Raw genomic sequence first — 6,438 nt, forward strand, 5'->3', positions numbered from 1 at the left:
GTTAGCTTGACGGTCTTGACGCGCGGCACGACGAAGAGTGTTCGATGTCGGTGTACTTGAACCGGAGAGGGTGTCGTCGGAGTGGCGACTTGAGCGGCTCCGTCTTGACGAGGACGAAGTTGTAGAAGAGCGCACCATCATGGTTCGAATATCTTCTTTGAGGGAACTCATGGATGTGTCGAAGTAGTCTCTTGTACGTTGCTCTGATTGTCGTAGATCGGTGGCGAGGTTGTCGATGAGATCGCCCAAAGCAAGTTGTTCTTGATGCAAAGCTCGGTGTGCACCAAACAGTTGAGTCTTGGTGACGTAGGATGACATGTCGTCATCTTGCTCCAAGAAGAGTGGGTTGGTAGAAGTACTTGGCCTATCCATCATTCCAAACAAAGATATGTGAATGGGAGAAAGAGAAGAACCAATACCAAATGTACCTTGACCGATGTTGAAAATGGATCAAAGATCACTCCAATGTGTAGCAAGGAAATAGCACAATTGGTACCAATTCTTGTCGGTTCTCACACCTACACAAGTAAAAGCTTATGGTGGAGCTTGGTTAGGATGGTGGCACAAAATTTGATGCAATTGTAAGTGAGACTCAATAATGTTGGAAAAGATTCACAAATTTGTAAATGCAACAAGTAGACCAATAGCAAGATATGGTACACGAAAACACACATGCAAATAGATAATGTGGGGTTGGGCAACCAAGGATGAGCCAAAATGTGGAATCCACCAAGATGCTCTTGTTGCACAACACTAGAGAGACGCTAGCACGATTGCACAATAGGCGGATACGAACTTGTGCACAACCTACTAAGCAAAAATGCAACGACTTCTATCCCAAGTATGCTATATGTATGATGTTCCTATGTTTTGATCCAAGATGATCGAGTATGACAATCTTAATGTTGTATGATGCTATGGTTCTTGCTTATAAGCTCTTTGCTTATCTTTCCCTTTTGCTTAAAAGCTTGTTTGGCTCTTTGTTGTTTGAGCTCTTTTTCATGCAATGCTTCATGAACCAAGATAGCAATTGTGTATGCGAAGACAACTTTGTGACACAAGAGATGATACCAAGATATGCAACACGCACTACAGGAATCAGCTATTTTGCCGTCTGCCATGGCGGACGGCAAAGGCATGAACGGCAGACGGCAAAGGCCTTTGCCGTCAGCCGCGGACGGCAAAAGGCTCCGGCAAAGTAGGCTACGGTAAAGGCCTTCTTTGCCGTCTGCTTTTTGCAGCGGACGACAAAGAGGCCTTTGCCGTCAGTGGCGGACGGCAAAGAAAATGGATGGCAAATAGTGGGTGTTAGCCACGGTAGGTGCTAACGGAGGCTTTGCCGTCCGCCAAACGAATGTTTTGCCGTCTGCCGACTAATAACAGACGGCAAAAATGTCCATCTACACGTTTATTACAATCAGAGACATTAAAGGATTTTGTTTATTAAAATATAGTGAAACAGCAGCCCAAGTGCACCACAGTATCCATCTACGCTTTGTTCCAACAATCGACGACGAATGAACAAATTTCACAATACCAAATTAGTCTATTTACACAGAATAGATTTGCATCTGCTCCATCTACACAAAATTACTCTATTTACATGAACACCACATTATCCATCTACACAAAGTCAGCACAAAAACCACAGTATCCACCGCCACCATGGACGCCCGAGGACCTACCGCTGCTCCTTGAGGCAGAATATGGTGCGGAGGTCACCCGGGCGAAATGGGGCATCTGAACTCGTCCGGGATGATGGGGGACTTGACAGAGGGAGACCTGCCCACGCCGGGAGCCTCGGCCGAGGGGGCCTGGGCGATGACGCAATCCTTGAGCTTCTTGAGCAGGGAGGACATCTCGTCGCCGCAGCCGTCGGGCTCACCGCTGCTGGAGATGACCATCTCGTGCAGCGCCACCGACTCGCGGTTCATGTCGGCCATGGTCTCGAGCTGCAGCTTCTCGGAGACCCTCATGAGGAGGGCGGGCACGGGGGGCTTGTCGTCGCTGAGCGCCTAGGCCAGGTCCCTCGTGAGCTGCGCGTCTGCTGGCTCCGCCCTCGTCGCCGCCCTCTTGAACTGCGAGTGCACCAGCGCCACCTACAAAAATGGGGATCAACGGCCGAATTGGGCAGTCAGAATAGAGTTGAATTGAGGTGCGAAATCTGATGGATGGAAGTAGGAAATTGGATTGGTGTGGCACCTGCTCCTGCACCTCCTCGGGCATGTCGAAGTCGTTGTAGGGAAGATCGTCCAGCGCGGCCTGGATCCGCTCGTTGACGGCGGCGAATTCGCGGAGGAGGCTGTCCCGGCCTCGCATGGCCTGCGGTTGTGGGCGGGGAAAAAATCAATCTTTGGGGTCTACCGGCGGCGGCGGTGGTGGTAGAGGGAGGGAGGGAGGGGGATAGGGGCATACCTGATAGATCTTGCTGCCGTGGTGGACGGAGTGGAGGAGGTCGCGGGCGGTGCGGAGGGCGTTGGCGAGCGGGGGCGAGGCGGAGGCGGAGGGGTCGTCGAGGAGCGGGGCGAGGAGGCGGACGCGGCGGGAGAGGTCGCCGCAGAGGGCCGCGCGGCTCCGGCAGCGCGGCGATCTCGGCGGCGGCCGTCGCGGCGGCCATGGCGGGGGCGAGGTTTGGGGGGAGAGGAGAGGAGAGGCCTGGGGGGACGGGGCCGAGGCCTGCGGGGACTGCCGGCGAGGTGATGGCGAGCGCTTGCGGGGGGAAGTGGATCGAGAGCAGGGAGAGAGATGAGAGAGAGATGTGGTGGGGTGGGGTGAGGTGGGGATAAGGGACAGAGAGAGAGAGAGAGAGAGAGAGACGTGGTGGGGTGAGGTGGGACGTGGTGGGTGCGTGCGTGGGTGTGCGTCCGATGGGGTGTGGGTGGGGATGCCATGTCATCGATCCGCATGATCGATCCAGGTGTTGTGCTTCTTCTTTGCCGTCCGCCCCGGCTTTGCCGTCTGCTATTTGTTCTTTGCCGTCCGCTAGCAGACGGCAAAGGTTGGACATTGCCGTCCGCTAGCAGACGGCAAAAAAGTTAACCTCTTTGCCGTCTGCTGGCAGACGAAAGTTGACCTAGCCACGCCGTGCCCCATGGGGCCCACTAGGCTCTTTGTCGTCTGCCTTTTCCCTCTTTGTCGTCAGCCAGCAGACGGCAAAGAGCGAGCTGATGGCAAACAGTCTCTTTGCCATCTGCCAGCTCTTTTGCCGTCCGCTATCCCAAGGCAGATGGCAAAGAGCTGGCAGATGGCAAAGTAGCAGATTCCAGTGGTGACGACGACGGCACCTACGACTCCATGAGTGAAGGAGAAATGGAAGCTCTTGAGCAAGTGGACATGCACCGACAAGTGAACAATGAAGAAGAAGATGATCACATCTTTTGTGACGAAGACTCAAGTCCCGCTCTTGTTGTCTCCAAGGTCTTGACTCTTCAACATCAACAAGACGAAGATCAAAGATGCCATATCTTCCACACAAAGGCCGGCATCAATGGACGGTCCGTCAATGTAACGTCCCGAGACCGACGCTTCAGAAGACTTCCATATTTCGTGATCGCTGTGTGTTTCATTTGTGCTTGCTCTTTTATTTTTGCATTGCATCATGTCATCATGCCATCATGTCATTAATTTTTAAAAAAACTCAACCAAGTAAAATTGCATGGATCTTCGATCCATTTAAATCAAGGGAAATGCACATGGTGATTTCTCTTTATAACATATATCCTCCCAATATTATTAGGGAGCTATATTAAAATATTCCATTAACTTTGGAATTAATCATAACACACTTGCATAATAATTCCGTGCCTTTTCTGCTTCAAGTTTGGTCTCTAAACTCTGCCCTAAATTCTTTCTTCATTTTCCGGAGCTCCACCAAAAATCCGAACATTTTTGGACCTTCCCAACCCTCACTTCCTATTCAAATCATTTGAATTCAAATCAAATGAGTTTGAATTTAAATCTTTTAATCATGGCATTTTCTATTTTCTCGGAACAAGCACATTTTTATGAGCCCGGGAAAATTAACCGCATGCGCAAATTCTTTCTCTAACCCTCTCTTTCTTTTCCTTTTCTCTAATTCTTTTCTGCCATAGAAATAAGGGAGAGAGAAGGGAGAGACCCCCAGCCGGCCACTTGGGCCTCCTGTTAGCCGCAGCCCGAAGGCCCAGCCGCGCCCCACTGTTAACCTAGCCCGATCCCCATCTCTCTCGCTCTTCTCTCGGTCTTTCTCTTCCCCTCCCCATGACTCCCCCAACCAACCCCGCCGCCGCGGACCTCCTCTCCCCAAGCCCACTGCCGGCGCCCCCTCGCCATCACCGCAGCCATGGACAGCGCCGCCCGAAACCCTAGCTCGGGGCGTGAGGGGGAGCATGGAAGTTATCCTCCACAGCGCGACCCACCCGCGGCCAAGTAGGCGTCCGCGCGCAGATCCGCCTCCTCGCTGTGGCCTTGTGCCGGCCCCGAGCCCCAAGCGCCGCACCTCGCCTGCGATTTCTCCGCGCCGTCGACCTCCATCGCGCCCCGCCTCGCGGCCTCGGCCTCGCCAAGCTCGCCTGTCTCCGCCGCCCTTGTCAGTTCCCAGCCGAACCCCTCCAGCAGGGCCCCGTCCCCACCTCCGGCGCGCCAAGCCCGTCGCCTCACTGCCATGGCCGCGTGTCGCCCCTCTCCTTCGAGCGCCGCCCGGCCTCCCCGTCCTCTGCATCGCCTTCCTTCCCCCCCTTCCTCTGTCGCCGTGTTGTCGTTCTGGCCGTCCAGTCATCTCCTCCGTCCATCCCCATCGCCCCGCTGCCGCGCCGTCTTCTTCACCTCCGTGCCTGCTTGCTGCAGCTGCCACGCCCTGCCTCTTGGTGTTCTGCACCACCACCACGTCGTGGCCGTTGTTGTTGCTTCACTGTCGGGCACGAGTTGCCTTGCTGCTGCACAAACTAGAGGCCCTTTGTCTTGCTTCGTTTTGGATCGGCCAGTACGAGATGCCAAGTGCCGCACCGGACACCAAGTACCTCTACGAACGACACTGGATGTAAACGAACGTGTACAACTTTCATCCCGTGCATGTCTCCAAGTACCGCGACATTGACGGCCCTACAAGTTCAACTACGGTTGCCGCGTACGACTACCGTCGACCCTCGAAGACTCCGTGGACGTCAAGTTCCTCGCCGTGACCCCGAACATCTACGGAATGTGTACGACTAAGAAACATGTACCACTACTTCCACTACCGTCGCAAGAACGACTACCTCCCCTACGACACGTGAACAACTACTTCCACTTCGAACGTGTTCCGCCCCGAATGCACGCTTCGAAGGTATAACCCCAAGACGACGTCCGTGGACCGAATGCATGTGTTGTATGAGATGCTCGTGTTTGCACCGTTTCCGAGTTGTCTTTGCACGTTCCTCGTTTCCTTGCCACTAACTCGTGGGAACCCGGTAGTCGGGAGCACCCCACCATCTTTAGCATGTTCCGCACATCCGCATACTTCCTTTTTGCACCGGTATCTCCATGAGCTACCGGAACAGATATGTTGCCGTGGCATCATTTTCGGATTCGTTGCCGTGGCACCCCTTTCTTCCACCACGGTGACAAATGCTTCATAACATGCTCATGTCAACATTTTCATAAAAATTGCTTAAAACTTGCATATGTCATCCGCATCATGATAACAACATTTAAAATGTCTAAAATTGATGTTTGCTTTAAAATTGCTAAATGACATGGGGATTGTTCGGAATTGTTATTTGTTGTTCCGGCCTCATTTAAATTGCCTAGATAGTTAGTTTACTTATGCTTCACCTCTTGCCATGCTAATCAACATTTAATATGGTCGAGTACATAATGAGAGAGAACTAAATAATTGATGTGGTGTTTCGTCAATATGCAACTCGTTGCATATTGAGCTCCATTTAACTTGTAGTTTTGTTTGTGCACTTTGCTTTGCCATGCCTATTTAAACCGGACATGCATCATACTTGATTGTGCATCATGCCATGTTTATGTGATGGTTGTTTACTATGTTGTTTGTTTCTTTCCGGTTTGCTTCTCTCGTTAGCTTCGGTTTCGTTCCGGAGTTGTGAGGATTCGTTCGACTTCGTCCGTTTGTCTTCTTCTTGGACTCGTTCTTCTTCCTAGCGGGATCTCAGGCAAGATGACCATACCCTCGAAATCACTTCTATCTTTGCTTGCTAGTTGTTTCGCCCTATTGCTATGTCGCGCTACCTACCACCTGCTTATCAAGCCTCCCAAATTGCCATGAACCTCTAACCTTTGTCACCCTTCCTAGCAAACCGTTGTTTGGCTATGTTACCGCCTTTGCTCAGCCCCTCTTATAGCGTTGCTAGTTGCAGGTGAAGATGAAGATTGCTCCATGTTGGATTATGTTTATGTTGGGATATCACAATATCTCTTATATTATTAATGCATCTATATACTTGGTAAAGGGTG

The 6,438-nt window shown here is 51.9% G+C and overlaps 1 long non-coding RNA gene across 1 annotated transcript; it reads right to left on the reverse strand.

Annotated features, from left to right (window-relative positions):
- Positions 1-1,981: 1,981 nt before the first annotated feature.
- On the reverse strand, positions 1,982-2,468 carry LOC109756101 (uncharacterized). The gene is made up of 3 exons (XR_005771245.3): positions 2,416-2,468; positions 2,203-2,322; positions 1,982-2,099 (listed from the first exon to the last, which is right to left on the reverse strand). It is a non-coding gene; the product is annotated as an uncharacterized lncRNA (long non-coding RNA).
- Between the last annotated feature and the right edge of the window lie 3,970 nt (positions 2,469-6,438).

The sequence above is a fragment of the Aegilops tauschii genome, chromosome 3, assembly GCF_002575655.3.
Source record: "Aegilops tauschii subsp. strangulata cultivar AL8/78 chromosome 3, Aet v6.0, whole genome shotgun sequence".
Classification (NCBI taxonomy): Eukaryota; Viridiplantae; Streptophyta; class Magnoliopsida; order Poales; family Poaceae; genus Aegilops; species Aegilops tauschii.